Source organism: Oncorhynchus nerka, linkage group LG7 (assembly GCF_034236695.1).
Source record: "Oncorhynchus nerka isolate Pitt River linkage group LG7, Oner_Uvic_2.0, whole genome shotgun sequence".
In the NCBI taxonomy this organism is placed as follows: Eukaryota; Metazoa; Chordata; class Actinopteri; order Salmoniformes; family Salmonidae; genus Oncorhynchus; species Oncorhynchus nerka.
Genome location: NC_088402.1, coordinates 81,493,069 through 81,509,571, shown reverse-complemented (window position 1 = coordinate 81,509,571; position 16,503 = coordinate 81,493,069). Strand labels below are relative to the sequence as shown.

Sequence of the window (16,503 nt, the reverse complement as noted above, 5' to 3'; positions counted from 1 at the left end):
GTGAGACAGAAGGAGAGAGGGGGCTAAATTACTAGTGAGACAGAAGGAGAGAGGGTGCTAAATGACTAGTGAGACAAAAGGAGAGAGGGTGCTAAATGACTAGTGAGACAGAGGGAGAGAGGGTGCTAAATGACTAGTGAGACAGAAGGAGAGAGGGGGCTAAATGACTAGTGAGACAGAAGGAGAGAGGGGGCTAAATGACTAGTGAGACAGAAGGAGAGAGGGGGCTAAATGACTAGTGAGACAGAAGGAGAGAGGGTGCTAAATGACTAGTGAGACAGAAGGAGAGAGGGTGCTAAATGACTAGTGAGACAGAAGGAGAGAGGGGGCTAAATGACTAGTGAGACAGAAGGAGAGAGGGTGCTAAATGACTAGTGAGACAACAGGAGAGAGGGTGCTAAATGACTAGTGAGACAGAGGGAGAGAGGGTGCTAAATGACTAGTGAGACAGAAGGAGAGAGGGGGCTAAATGACTAGTGAGACAGAAGGAGAGAGGGTGCTAAATGACTAGTGAGACAGAAGGAGAGAGGGTGCTAAATGACTAGTGAGACAGAAGGAGAGAGGGGGCTAAATGACTAGTGAGACAGAAGGAGAGAGGGGGCTAAATGACTAGTGAGACAGAAGGAGAGAGGGGGCTAAATGACTAATGAGCCAGAAGGAGAGAGGGGGCTAAATTACTACTGAGAAGGAAGGAGAGAGGGGGCTAAATGACTAGTGAGACAGAAGGAGAGAGGGTGCTAAATGACTAGTGAGACAAAAGGAGAGAGGGTGCTAAATGACTAGTGAGACAGAGGGAGAGAGGGTGCTAAATGACTAGTGAGACAGAAGGAGAGAGGGGGCTAAATGACTAGTGAGACAGAAGGAGAGAGGGTGCTAAATGACTAGTGAGACAGAAGGAGAGAGGGTGCTAAATGACTAGTGAGACAGAAGGAGAGAGGGGGCTAAATGACTAGTGAGACAGAAGGAGAGAGGGGGCTAAATTACTAGTGAGACAGAAGGAGAGAGGGTGCTAAATGACTAGTGAGACAAAAGGAGAGAGGGTGCTAAATGACTAGTGAGACAGAGGGAGAGAGGGTGCTAAATGACTAGTGAGACAGAAGGAGAGAGGGTGCTAAATGACTAGTGAGACAGAAGGAGAGAGGGTGCTAAATGACTAGTGAGACAGAAGGAGAGAGGGGGCTAAATGACTAGTGAGACAGAAGGAGAGAGGGGGCTAAATGACTAGTGAGACAGAAGGAGAGAGGGGGCTAAATGACTAGTGAGACAGAAGGAGAGAGGGTGCTAAATGACTAGTGAGACAGAAGGAGAGAGGGGGCTAAATGACGAGTGAGACAGAAGGAGAGAGGGTGCTGAATGACTAGTGAGACAGAAGGCGAGAGGGGGCTAAATGACTAGTGAGCCAGAAGGAGAGAGGGGGCTAAATGACTAGTGAGACAGAAGGAGAGAGGGGGCTAAATGACTAGTGAGAAGGAAGGAGAGAGGGAGATAAATGACTAGTGAGACAGAAGGAGAGAGGGTGCTAAATGACTAGTGAGACAAAAGGAGAGAGGGTGCTAAATGACTAGTGAGACAGAAGGAGAGAGGGTGCTAAATGACTAGTGAGACAGAAGGAGAGAGGGTGCTAAATGACTAGTGAGACAGAAGGAGAGAGGGTGCTAAATGACTAGTGAGACAGAAGGAGAGAGGGGGCTAAATGACTAGTGAGACAGAAGGAGAGAGGGTGCTAAATGACTAGTGAGACAGAAGGAGAGAGGGGGCTAAATGACTAGTGAGACAGAAGGAGAGAGGGGGCTAAATGACTCTTGAGACAAAAGGAGAGAGGGGGCTAAATGACTAGTGAGACAGAAGGAGAGAGGGTGCTAAATGACTAGTGAGACAAAAGGAGAGAGGGTGCTAAATGACTAGTGAGACAAAAGGAGAGAGGGTGCTAAATGACTAGTGAGACAGAAGGAGAGAGGGTGCTAAATGACTAGTGAGACAGAAGGAGAGAGGGTGCTAAATGACTAGTGAGACAAAAGGAGAGAGGGTGCTAAATGACTAGTGAGACAGAATGAGAGAGGGTGCTAAATGACTAGTGAGACAGAAGGAGAGAGGGGGCTAAATGACTAGTGAGACAGAAGGAGAGAGGGTGCTAAATGACTAGTGAGACAGAAGGAGAGAGGGTGCTAAATGACTAGTGAGACAGAAGGAGAGAGGGTGCTAAATGACTAGTGAGACAGAAGGAGAGAGGGGGCTAAATGACTTGTGAGACAGAAGGAGAGAGGGGGCTAAATGACTAGTGAGACAGAAGGAGAGAGGGGGCTAAATGACTAGTGAGACAGAAGGAGAGAGGGGGCTAAATGACTAGTGAGACAGAAGGGGAGAGGGTGCTAAATGACTAGTGAGACAGAAGGAGAGAGGGTGCTAAATGACTAGTGAGACAGAAGGAGAGAGGGGGCTAAATGACTAGTGAGACAGAAGGAGAGAGGGGGCTAAATGACTAGTGAGACAGAAGGGGAGAGGGTGTAGATGGAGGGAGAGAGAGAGAAATATCATGTGAGTGGAGGAGAATAAGACAGGTTACTGTAGCTGTCGGATGACATTTATTGGTATGGAAAGATCACAGCTGATCTCAGTTTAATAGTTTCATCTAACTATCAGGTTTGAAGGTAAGACCCAAATGCAGACTGTGTTGAAGTAACAATGTTTATTACAGCAACAGGGGCAGGCAAACGACAGGTCAAGGCAGTAATATTCCAGAGTAGTGGGGCAAAGGTTTAGGACTGCAGGCGGGCTCAGAGACAGGTCAGGCAGAGTGGTGAGGCAGGCGGGCTCAGAGACTGGACAGGCAGAGTGGTGAGGCAGGCGGGCTCAGGACAGGCAGAGTGGTGAGGCAGGCGGGCTCAGAGACAGGTCAGGCAGAGTGGTGAGGCAGGCGGGCTCAGAGACAGGTCAGTCAGAGTGGTGAGGCAGGCTGGCTCAGAGACAGGACAGGCAGAGTGGTGAGGAAGGCGGGCTCAGAGACAGGTCAGGCAGAGTGGTGAGGCAGGCGGGCTCAGAGACAGGTCAGTCAGAGTGGTGAGGCAGGCGGGCTCAGAGACAGGACAGGCAGAGTGGTAAGGCAGGTGGGCTCAGAGACAGGACAGGCAGAGTGGTGAGGCAGGCGGGCTCAGAGACAGGACAGGCAGAGTGGTAAGGCAGGTGGGCTCAGAGACAGGACAGGCAGAGTGGTGAGGCAGGCGGGCTCAGAGACAGGACAGGCAGAGTGGTCAGGCAAGCGGGCTCAGAGACAGGACAGGCAGAGTAGTGAGGCAGGCGGGCTCAGAGACAGGACAGGCAGAGTGGTGAGGCAGGCGGGCTCAGAGACAGGACAGGCAGAGTGGTGAGGCAGGCGGGCTCAGAGACAGGTCAGTCAGAGTGGTGAGGCAGGCTGGCTCAGAGACAGGACAGGCAGAGTGGTGAGGCAGGCGGGCTCAGAGACAGGACAGGCAGAGTGGTCAGGCAAGCGGGCTCAGAGACAGGACAGGCAGAGTAGTGAGGCAGGCGGGCTCAGAGACAGGACAGGCAGAGTGGTGAGGCAGGCGGGCTCAGAGACAGGACAGGCAGAGTGGTGAGGCAGGCGGGCTCAGAGACAGGACAGGCAGAGTGGTGAGGCAGGCGGGCTCAGAGACAGGACAGGCAGAGTGGTGAGGCAGGCGGGCTCAGAGACAGGACAGGCAAGGGTCAAAACCAGGAGGGCGAGAAAAGACGGACTGGGAAATGCAGGAGCTGAGACAAAAACACTGGTTGACTTGACAAACCAGACGAACCGGCAACAGACACACATAAGGGGGTGGGGACAATGGGGAGATGGGCGACACCTGGAGGGGGGTGGAGACAAGCACATGGACAGGTGAAACAGATCAGGGCGTGACACTAATGTCATTTGGTGCTGTTGGTGTGACAGATTGGTTATTAGAGACCGAGGGCACTGGGGAGGGTGTGGCTGTTTCTCTCTCTCTCCTCTCTCTTTCTGCTTCAGTCTCTGTCCATCTCCTCTCCTCACCAACCGGAACTTTCCATTCCCTCACTGTCACCAGTCTCACTCTGTCTGTCTCTCCGTCCCTCCCTGGATCAAAAACACTTAGGAATGAAAGAACAGGGGAAAATGTTGAATCTGGTCACGGTGGCATTTGAAAAGGTTATACTGAGTTCCGAACACTGTTTACCAGACAATTTCACCATGGGAACACAGAGCAGGTGTCATTAAACAAAGCTGAAAGAATAACATAGACATTGATAAAGACCGAGACCATGAGACATTATTCAGTGTTATAACTCCGAACCTAAAGATTGTGTCTGGATGCCTTTCTTCTCCCCACATGTTTTTATATCTTTGATGTGGCTTTGTCTCACCGACACCCAAGCACCAATACCATTTCCACACTACTGGGCCAAATGGAGCCGAGCCAAACTGAGCTGTACTGGGCTGGCCTGCCTACGCATTCCACCATAGCTGCTGGAACCATATTTGAAATGACAATGTGAAAATAATATATCCGAGCCAGCACAGTACAGTGTCGGGACGCCACAATCATGTAAAATGTTTATGGGGGCAGTCTGGCCGCCTCTCTGCTTCACAGGGTGCCATTTAGCCTGCAGTCCTTAAGTCACACAGCGTCCTGCCTTCAGCACAGTCCGGCCTTCAGCCCAGTCCAGCCCTCAGCCCAGTCCAGCTCACAGCCCAGTCCAGCCCTCAGCCCAGTCCAGCTCACAGCCCAGTCCAGCCCTCAGCCCAGTCCAGCCCTCAGCCCAGTCCAGCCCTCAGCCCAGTCCAGCCCTCAGTCCAGTCCAGCTCACAGCCCAGCCCAGTCCAGCTCACAGCCCAGTCCAGCCCTCAGCCCAGCCCAGTCCAGCCCTCAGCCCAGTCCAACCCTCAGCCCAGCCCAGTCCAGCTCACAGCCCAGTCCAGCCCTCAGCCCAGTCCAGCCCTCAGCCCAGTCCAGCTCACAGCCCAGTCCAGCCCTCAGTCCAGTCCAGCTCACAGCCCAATCCAGCCCTCAGCCCAGTCATACAGTATCAGAACTACTAACTGATGGTGAGGGACTTAACATGCTGATGTAGCTGCTTTTCATCATCCTAACTATGTTTTCATATGTATTTTGTGTCTTTGACCCACCTCTGGAACCATCGGGTTATGTTGTGATGACGGAAGTACTGGACATTCGATGGGTGTTTATTTCTCTTTCTTGTGGCTTGCTCTCTATTGACCCCAGAGCTCTAAAGGGAGTAGAGAGCTGAACCCAGAGCTCTAAAGGGAGTAGAGAGCTGACCCCAGAGCTCTAAAGGGAGTAGAGAGCTGACCCCAGAGCTCTAAAGGGAGTAGAGAGCTGACCCCAGAGCTCTAAAGGGAGTAGAGAGCTGACCCCAGAGCTCTAAAGGGAGTAGAGAGCTGAACCCAGAGCTCTAAAGGGAGTAGAGAGCTGAACCCAGAGCTCTAAAGGGAGTAGAGAGCTGAACCCAGAGATCTAATGGGAGTAGAGAGCTGAACCCAGAGCTCTAAAGGGAGTAGAGAGCTGAACCCAGAGCTCTAAAAAGAGTAGAGAGCTGAACCCAGAGCTCTAAAGGGGACAGGAGAGCTGATCCCAGAGATCTAAAAGGGACTGGAGAGCTGAACCCAGAGTTCTAAAGGGGACTGGAGAGTTGAACCCAGAGCTCTAAAGGGAGTAGAAAACTGAACCCAAAGCTTTAAATGGAGTAGAAAACTGAACCCAAAGCTCGAAAGCGGACTGGAGAGCTGTACCCAGAGCTCTAAAGGGGACTGGAGAGCTGAACCCAGAGCTCTAAAGGGGACTGGAGAGCTGAACCCAGAGCTCTAAAGGGGACTGGAGAGCTGAACCCAGAGCTCTAAAGGGGACTGGAGAGCTGAACCCAGAGCTCTAAAGGGGACTGGAGAGCTGAACCCAGAGCTCTAAAGGGGACTGGAGAGCTGTACCCAGAGCTCTAAAGGGGACTGGAGAGCTGAACCCAGAGCTCTAAAGGGGACTGGAGAGCTGAACCCAGAGCTCTAAAGGGGACTGGAGAGCTGAACCCAGAGCTCTAAAGGGGACTGGAGAGCTGAACCCAGAGCTCTAAAGGGGACTGGAGAGCTGAACCCAGAGCTCTAAAGGGGACTGGAGAGCTGAACCCAGAGCTCTAAAGGGGACTGGAGAGCTGAACCCAGAGCTCTAAAGGGGACTGGAGAGCTGTACCCAGAGCTCTAAAAGGGACTGGAGAGCTGAACCCAGAGCTCTAAAGGGGACTGGAGAGCTCAACTCAGCCAAGCTGTACTGATCTGGCCAGGTTATTCATTCACCATAGTTTCTAGAACTATGGGTTCGGCACAATAGTTTTTAAGAGGCCAGTCTGACAATCTCTGTAGCCTACAGCCATGCAGTCACTCAATGAACGAGGCTCTGAGAGACTTCCCAGAGGGAAGGAGAGACAAAACAAGCCTGCCATGATCTAACTGTGAAATAATTATTTTTTCCATCAAAGACTATCTTGTGACACTGGACCCTCAGCCAATTCCCGGCCAATAGTGTGTGTGTGTGTTGTTAGTCTGAGTCAGAGGTGGGAGGCCAGGCCAGGCGGAGAGAGGAGAGAGGGCACCCTGCAGCATAATGAATAATGCTGAGTGTTCATTAGAACAGAGATGGTTTTCTAAACTCATGAATCATTTAGGATGGCCAGAGAGAAGAGGGCTGGAGAATTAGGGTACACAGGGGATAAATACCACTCCTGTCTCCTCCTGTAACCACAATACCTGACCACACACATCAGCCAGAGGAGAGGAGAGGGCTGGAGGGACACAGGCTCCCTGCCTACCCTGTTACACCAATGCCTGACCATACACACTGGGTACCATACCCCTAGAGCCCTAACCTGGCTGGGTGGAGGAGGGCTGGATGGGGCCCCCTTCCTCCCCTATAGCCTACCTAAAGGAACACCTGGACATACACTGAGGATACACCCTACCCCAACACACCCACCTGGTAACTGGCACTGACGTGCGTGTTGGAGAGATCTGAGGTGGCGGCGAGGAGTGTGTATGTACATGGCACACGCATGTTCTATGTGGTGTCATTTTCAGTGCGTGAAGGTAGAAGTTCAGCATGCAGAGCAGCTGGAAGCTCCTCTAATGTAGAACGTCCTATTTGCCTGGGAAACCAGTGGAATTGAAAGCACTCAACAACAGCTTTATCATTTGATACATCGAGAAGAGACAACAGCTTTTTTATTTGGCCGTCTGAATCGAATACGATGCAGTTTATATGCAGAAAGTCGGTAGGCTACCTCTTCAGGGAGAGACCGACATGGATACAGTAACAGAACAATCATCCAATGATCAGGCTCCATACAGTCTGCGTCCGGATTGGCACCATATTCCTTATGTGCACTACTATTGACTATGGCATCGCTCCGGTCAGAAGCAGTGCACTATGGGAAATGAGACTAGGGGGCGCTGGTCAACAGTAGTGCACTATACAATTAGTGAGAGCAGAGAAGTACTATGACACTTCAAAAGAGAAAACATGTCTGTTGAAGTTACAGTGTTGTCCCCAGACATATATACAGTATATGCCATGTGTTCGTAGAGTATATCATTAAAAAATATATGTTATTGGCCCTGTCCCTGGTTTCAGGCCTGCTTCCTCCAATCCCCATATATAATTGCTATAGTAACACTAGACAATGATAAGGTCATACTGAATACTAAAATACTTCCCCATAATGGCAGGCCAGTGTTTTGCTTTTGGAGTCCTTTACATTAGTGAGTTAAAATTAGCTTAAAATGGTGTTTGCGTGATCTCCGAACCAGCCAGTGTATTGTAGTTGAAGGGCTTGGGTTGGGTAAGGATGTGGTTGGTCACATGTTAAAAGGAAACATTTGGACTTTGCTTCACCACATACATACTTGAAAGGCATCATCGAAAGTCTATTGTAAACACTTCATTGTTTTAGTTACACACTTTTACTCAGAAAAACAAGTCTGTTTAGATTTTCTGCCAACACTGCATTTCATTTGACATCATATTTCTACTCTCTCCGTTTCTAGATGAACCACGCCTCTCTCTGCCACCACTGTTAAACGGGGGCCTCTCATGGCCCCGCCTGGGCCCCTACCCCCCCTGCCTCCCCTCTCCACCCACGACTCCCCCCTTTCCCCCTCCGGGTATCCCATGCTGACCACCCCCACCCTCACACCTTCTCCCCTTCTCCCCTCATCCTCTGACTCCCCCGTGGGTTTCAACACCACCATCCCTGAGCAGAGTGGTGTTCCAGTGGCCCCTGTGGCTCCCGGGACCCCAGCCGGCCCAGAGACAGAGGAGGACAAGGTCAAGAAGCTCCTCTACTGCTCACTGTGCAAAGTGTCCGTCAACTCCCTCTCACAGCTGGAGGCTCACAACAAAGGTACATAGCTTAGAGTATGGGTGTATGGTATGGTGGCCCTCTCAGGTCACTAATCTAGGAGAGGACACTTAGTAATCATCTGAATAGTTAGTACTTAAAGGGCTGGTTCACTATTTTTTTTACCAATTCTCACATTTTTTAATGTAGATGTCATGTTATAGAAAGGTCCAGATACTTTTTTTGCATTTCACATGGTTTTGAGAAACCTACCCCACCCGCCATAGACTTTCTCATTGCTCGTTCTGCAGTATGAGGGCCACGGAAAACATGAACAAAGGCTCCAATAACACCTAAATAAGTCATTTTAGAAACTGCAAATCTCTCAGTATGGTGATGCAGGTCTTTAGATGTTGTACACCTTGATACAAATTATATACACTACCGTTCAGAAGTTTTGGGTCACTTAGAAATGTCCTTGTTTTTGAAAGAAAAGCTATTTTTTTCCATTAAAATAACATAAAATTGATCAGAAATACAGTGTAGACACTGTTAATGTTCTAAATGACTATTGTAGCTGGAAACTGCTTATTTTTTATGGAATATCTACACAGGCGGACAGAGGCCCATTATCAGCAACCATCTCTCCTGTGTTCCAATGGCACATTGTATTAGCTAATCCAAGTTTATCATTTTAAAAGGCTAGTAGCCTGGAGAGCCTGCAGAGTTCTGTCTTACTATCCAGGTCTGTGCCCAAACAAATTCAGCTTCTACTTTAAAAAATCCACCTTTCCAGAAACAAGTCTCTCACCATTGCTGCTTGCTATAGACCACCTTCTGCTCTCCCAGCTGTGCCCTGGACACCATATGTGAATTGATCGCCCCCCATCTATCTTCAGAGCTCGTGCTACTAGGTGACCTAAACTGGGACATGCTTAACACACCGGCCATCCTACAATCTAAGCTTGATGCCCTCAATCTCACACAAATTATCAATGAACCCACCAGGTACAACCCCAAATCCGTAAAGACAGGCACCCTCATAGATATCATCCTAACCAACCTGCCCTCCAAATACACCTCTGCTGTCTTCAACCAGGATCTCAGCGATCACTGCCTCATTGCCTGCGTCCGTAATGGGTCTGCGGTCAAACGACCACCCCTCATCACTGTCAAACGCTCCCGAAAACAAGGTATCCTGTAAGGATATTGACCTCAATCCATCAGTAGAATGGTTATTCTTTAAAAGTGCTTTCCTCACAATCTTAAATAAGCCCCATTCAAAAAATGTAGACCCGGGAACAGATATAGCCCTTGGTTAACTCCAGACCTCACTGCCCTTGACCAGCACAAAAACATCCTGTGGCATACTGCATTAGCATCGATTAGCATCGAATAGCCCCCGTGATATGTAGGAAACACCTGCCACCACCGATAAATCCATGATAATTGAGAATTTCAAAAAGCATTTTTTTTACGGCTGTCCATGCTTTCCACCTGGCTACCACTACCCCTGTCAACAGCCCTACACCCCCCAAAGCAGTTCAATCTGAGAAGATTAACAGTCCAAATCAACTCACAATCTGGAAGCAATATCTCTCATTACCAAAACAAGAATTTGAAAAATAAAAGCATATGTTGTACAAACAGACAGACAAACAAACAGAGACATGCACAGTGTGACTAGCAGTGCTATGAACAAAAAGAGGTTGAGAAGTAAAGGTTGTGGATGGGTGTGTGTTGAACCGTAATCATACGTTTATAAAACAGTTCCTCGCCGTGTATTGTCTCTCTTCATGTTTAGAGACATCTCCTGTCTGTTTGTGTAGTGTTTCATTGTAACTGTGAGTCAAGCAGCTCGGCACGCAGGACGAGGAAACCCAGACAGGGTTCATCTATTGTCTGCACAGAATAGAACAAAGACCGCAAAAAACTCCAAGTGCACATTATTGGCCACAAGTGAAATCATTCCAGACCTCCCTCCTCCTCCTTCTTCTTTATCCCCCTCCTCCCCCACCTCCCCCTCCTCCCCCATGTTTTCCTGCTGTAACCTATTACTCACTGCTCAAAGATCAGGGATTTGGGAGAACAAGTCAAAGTAAAATGCCAACCTTTGGCACCCTATTCCCTATAGAAAGCACTCATTTTGACCAGTGCTCTGTTGAAAAGCAGAGCACCATACAGGAAATAGGGTGCTATTTGGGACGTAAACAAACTCTCGGTCAGACCAAGTGCAAAATGGCGTGATTGAGGTTCTGGGATCGGGGGAGTAGTGGGGACACGGAGGGTAGGACATGACTAGAATTTTTCATCCAAGAACAAAACATGAAATTAGTTATAAAGGAACAATTTTGGTAGCAGGACATCTGTGTGTAATGCAGGAAATAAGAATCATATTTTTAGACTGAGCATGCTGCCCTTTTTCTAACACACTAGTTAGAAAGGAACTATTTTGGCACAACAACGTGTATGCTGTCAGTCAATCTAATGCACACAACTTGAACAAGGAATGACACTCATATTTCAGCACGAGAGAGAGCACAGAAAACAGACAGCTCTTTCACTCTTTGAAGGCTTTGAAGTCCTTGAGTTTGAATGCACCTTTGTATTGTGATGTCATGACTAATAACCTCTAGATTCGACACATTAATACTACCTTCTGAACGTAATGACCTCGTCATTCAGAGGACCAGCATTAAGAAGACCAGAACTAACATCGTCAGGGCTGTCTGTGTGTGTAATGCAAACCATTTGAACAAGAGAGTAACACTCATATTCCACCACGAGGCAGCTCACAGAACATACTGCACGGGACCACCATACTTCCATTCTTTGAAGACCAAAAGCAGTTGACCTATGCACCGAGTTGACTTCAATATTACAGATGTCATCTAGATGTTGGCACATGACCTCTCAGAAAAGCTAACCCTAACCCAGAACATTCAACTGGCTACCCTAAAAGAACAGAGAGAGATAGACGTCTTTCAGTTCTATGCCAATGTCAACTCTAACAGTGGAGACATTTACATTTACATTTAAGTCATTTAGCAGACGCTCTTATCCAGAGCGACTTACACGGTTACAGCCATAACGCCACTACTGTAGCCTACAGCGTTACCACATCACAGTGGCCCTCTAGTGGTTCATATTAATACTACACCTCCCCTCCTAGTCCCATTCCACTCCAGGTGAAGTTTCCCCTAAGACTAGATCTAGGATCAGCTTCCCCTTCCCCAATCCTTACCTTAACCATTAGTGGGGGAAAGGACTAACTGACTCAATATCAGCATATAGGGGTAACTTCACCCTACACCATCACATTTCACTAACTGTACATGTGCTTTGTGTACTCTACTCTGCTGCCTACCAGTGCTGAGTTAGAGGAAAGTTCAGGTCACAGGAGGCTGCTGAGGGGAGGACGATTCATAGTAATGGCCATAACAGAGCTAATGGAATGGAATCAACCCCATGGAAACCATGTTTGATGTATTTGATACCATTCGGCTCCAGCCATTACCACGAGCCCGTCCTCTCCAATTAAGGTGCCACCAACCTCCTGTGGTTCAGATGGCGGTACAGTACAGACTTCTCTAGCCGCTAGTTAATACTCTAAAAGCTAGTTAACACATTCTAATATTTGTCATTGTCATATTCCCCACCATTATGAGGAGATAGAGCCCAGATACTCATGGTGATGAGCTGTGGCTGAACATATCAATGAGGCTGAGAGATGGGGTTATAGAACAGTTCAATGAGCTGTGGCTGATAGATGGGGTTATGGAACAGTTCAATGAGCTGTGGCTGATAGATGGGGTTATAGAACAGTTCAATGAGCTGTGGCTGATAGATGGGGTTATAGAACAGTTCAATGAGCTGTGGCTGATAGATGGGGTTATAGAACAGTTCAATAAGCTGTGGCTGATAGATGGGGTTATAGAACAGTTCAATGAGCTGTGGCTGATAGATGGGGTTATAGAACAGTTCAATGAGCTGTGGCTAATAGATGGTGTTATAGAACAGTTCAATAAGCTGTGGCTGATAGATGGGGTTATAGAACAGTTCAATGAGCTGTGGCTGATAGATGGGGTTATAGAACAGTTCAATGAGCTGTGGCTGATAGATGGGGTTATAGAACAGTTCAATGAGCTGTGGCTGATAGATGGGGTTATGGAACAGTTCAATGAGCTGTGGCTGATAGATGGGGATATAGAACAGTTCAATGAGCTGTGGCTGATAGATGGGGTTATGGAACAGTTCAATGAGCTGTGGCTGATAGATGGGGATATAGAACAGTTCAATGAGCTGTGGCTAATAGATGGGGTTATAGAACAGTTCAATAAGGTGTGGCTGATAGATGGGGTTATAGAACAGTTTAATGAGCTGTGGCTGATAGATGGGGTTATAGAACAGTTCAATGAGCTGTGGCTGATAGATGGGGTTATAGAACAGTTCAATGAGCTCTGGCTGATAGATGGGGTTATGGAACAGTTCAATGAGCTGTGGCTGATAGATGGGGTTATGGAACAGTTCAATGAGCTGTGGCTGATAGATGGGGTTATGGAACAGTTCAATGAGCTGTGGCTGATAGATGGGGTTATGGAACAGTTCAATGAGCTGTGGCTGATAGATGGGGTTATAGAACAGTTCAATGAGCTCTGGCTGATAGATGGGGTTATGGAACAGTTCAATGAGCTGTGGCTGATAGATGGGGTTATGGAACAGTTCAATGAGCTGTGGCTGATAGATGGGGTTATGGAACAGTTCAATGAGCTGTGGCTGATAGATGGGGTTATGGAACAGTTCAATGAGCTGTGGCTGATAGATGGGGTTATAGAACAGTTCAATGCGCTCTGGCTGATAGATGGGGTTATAGAACAGTTCAATAAGCTGTGGCTGATAGAAGGGGATATAGAACAGTTCAATGAGCTGTGGCTGATAGATGGGGATATAGAACAGTTCAGCATGGTGTATACACTTATGTTAGTTTTTGGGGTGATGTCATCCTGGACTAAAGACTGATGCTTTGTGTGTGTGTGTGTCCGTGCGTGCGTGCGTGTGTGTGTGTCCGTGCGTGCGTGTGTGAATAAAGGATTGAATGCATTTTTACTTTGTGTCTTGACCCATCCCTCACTGGATAGTTAGACACCATTTTCTTTAAGTCAATTAAGGAAAACTTGTGTGTGTAGGTACCAAACACAAAACTATCCTGGAGGCTCGCCGTGGGCTGGGTCCTATCAAGGCGTACCCTCGGCTGGGCCCCAAACCCCCGGGGGAGCTGGGAGGGGGACCACTGGACCCCAACACTGAGGAACGCACCTTCCACTGTGAGATCTGCAACGTGAGGGTCAACTCTGAACTGCAACTCAAACAGGTGAGGATGATGGTGTGTGCGTGCGTGCGTGCGTGCATGTGCGTGCGTGTGTGTGTGTGTGGGGGGGGGATTTGCAACATGTGGGTCAACCCTGAACTGCAACTCAAACAGGTGAGAGAGGCGGGGGCCACATACAGTAGACCCCTTTATCCAGATGACTTCACATTTTCACACTAGGCCCCTAAAGACCCCTAGAGGTGATGTCCTATTTTTACACTAGGCCCCTAAAGACCCCTAGAGGTGACATCTCATTTTCACACTAGGCCCCTAAAGACCCCTAGAGGTGACTTCTCATTTTCACACTAGGCCCCTAAAGACCCCTAGAGGTGGCTACTCATTTTTACACTAGGCCCCTAAAGACCCCTAGAGGTGATGTCTCATTTTTACACTAGGCCCCTAAAGACCCCTAGAGGTGATGTCTCATTTTTACACTAGGCCCCTAAAGACCCCTAGAGGTGATGTCTCATTTTCACACTAGGCCCCTAAAGACCCCTAGAGGTGGCTACTCATTTTTACACTAGGCCCTTAAAGACCCCTAGAGGTGATGCCTCATTTTCACACTAGGCCCCTAAAGACCCCTAGAGGTGACTACTCATATTTACACTAGGCCCCTAAAGACCCCTAGAGGTGATGTCTCATTTTTACACTAGGCCCCTAAAGACCCCTAGAGGTGATGTCTCATTTTCACACTAGGCCCCTAAAGACCCCTAGAGGTGATGTCTGATTTTTACACTAGGCCCCTAAAGACCCCTAGAGGTGACTACTCATTTTCACACTAGGCCCCTAAAGACCCCTAGAGGTGACTACTATTCCAAATTGACCGCCAGCACGTACTCCTTACGTACTAACTGAGAAGATTGGATCGGTGAAATAATTATGGTGCAACAGCAGTCGCCATATGACTGTGTCAGTCCTGGATCGTCTGGCTGCTGTCTAAACCTTTATATCGCTCTCCCTCCCTGCAGCACATATCTAGTCGAAGGCACAGGGACGGAGTGGCAGGGAAACCTAACCCTCTTCTCAGCCGACACAAGAAGCACAGGGTAGCTGACCTCACGGTAACGTTTCACTTCTGATCACTTACCTGACCTCTACTGGGCCAAGGCTAGTTTAACTAATGATTATCCCTTGCCAGGGCTAGCTCAAATTCACTAGTTTATCCACTGATAGTGAGGAGGTTGTTTTCTGAGTAATCAGTAGGTAGATGCATTACTAATGCCCTGAAGTTCCATTTTGGAATGTGCTGGACATACAGTCTAATCAGAAGCCTCTGTGTTAAGACAGATCAAATAGGTACAAACTGAAATGTTTTTCTATATTTGTTTTGTGCTACATGTGTTCAGCGTCTGCCACTAAACTCCCTCTCTCCCTCTCTCCCTCTCCCCCCCAGTCCTCTCTGAACTTCTCTAAGGATCTCTCCAAATGTTTGGGGGCAGGGCTCTTGCCCAGTCCCCTGGCTGTTGCTGCAGCGATGGCCGCAGCCGCTTCCTCGAACCACCAATTGGCTCAGCTTCGTGCTGCAGCAGCGTCTTCGGCCCAGCACCACCCGCATCACCACCACCACCACCTATTACAGGGCCCACCTCTCAGCCATGCCATCTTAAGACCCGCCCCCGGGCCCATGCGCACCTCCCACGTGCCAATCCTCTTCTCTCCTTACTGACTCCACCTCCTCCACCTCGGCCAGTCAGGAGCAGCCACTACAAAAGCACACTGTGAAGAAATAAATGTAAACAATCAAACCATCGGGAAACAAAGAAAAAGTTCAAACATGTAGATGAGAAGAAATTAAAGGGAAGAGAGCACCTGAAAGAAGGAGATGGAGTCCCTCGTTTTCCTTTTTCCCTGAGCTAAAACTCTCCTTCCATCTCAGAGGCTTGTGACTGTGAGTGATAGACTGATGGAGAGAGAAGGAGAGAGAGGGCAATAGGAGGAGAGATACTCAGTATGCATTGGATGGACTGCAGTATGCTTGTTCATCTCTCACCTCTCTCTCCCCACATACTGTGAGATCCATCACACTGATGGCTCTTATAAAACACATAGCACACACACACACACAGACACACACACACACAGAGACACACAGACACACACACACACACACACACACACACACACACACACACACACACACACACACCTCCATTGCAACTAACTTTCAGTACAGTATGTGATGGGTATACAGACTCTTTCCTCATCCTTCTGGTCTTAAGTGTTCTTACTGTACTATGCACCTCCAAACCAAGAGAATAATGTCACTGCAGTATGTCAGTACAGAGAGAATAATGTCACTGCAATATGTCAGTTCAGAGAGAATAAGGTTACTGCAGTATGTCAGAGAGAATAATGTCACTGCAGTATGTCAGAGAGAATAATGTCACTGCAGTATGTCAGAGAGAATAATGTCACTGCAGTATGTCAGTTCAGAGAGAATCATGTCACTGCAGTATGTCAGAGAGAATAATGTTACTGCAGTATGTCAGTTCAGAGAGAATAATGTCACTGCAGTATGTCAGAGAGAATAATGTCACTGCAGTATGTCAGTTCAGAGAGAATAATGTCACTGCAGTATGTCAGTTCAGAGAGAATAATGTCACTGCAGTATGTCAGAGAGAATAAGGTTACTGCAGTATGTCAGAGAGAATAATGTCACTGCAGTATGTCAGAGAGAATAATGTCACTGCAGTATGTCAGTTCAGAGAGAATAAGGTTACTGCAGTATGTCAGAGAGAATAAGGTCACTGCAGTATGCCAGAGAGAATAATGTCACTGCAGTATGT

General features: G+C 48.2%; 1 pseudogene; it reads left to right on the top strand.

Annotated features, from left to right (window-relative positions):
- Positions 1-16,074, top strand: part of LOC115118144 (zinc finger protein 385A-like) — a 242,474-nt pseudogene extending 226,400 nt beyond the window's left edge.
- The last annotated feature ends 429 nt before the right edge of the window (positions 16,075-16,503 follow it).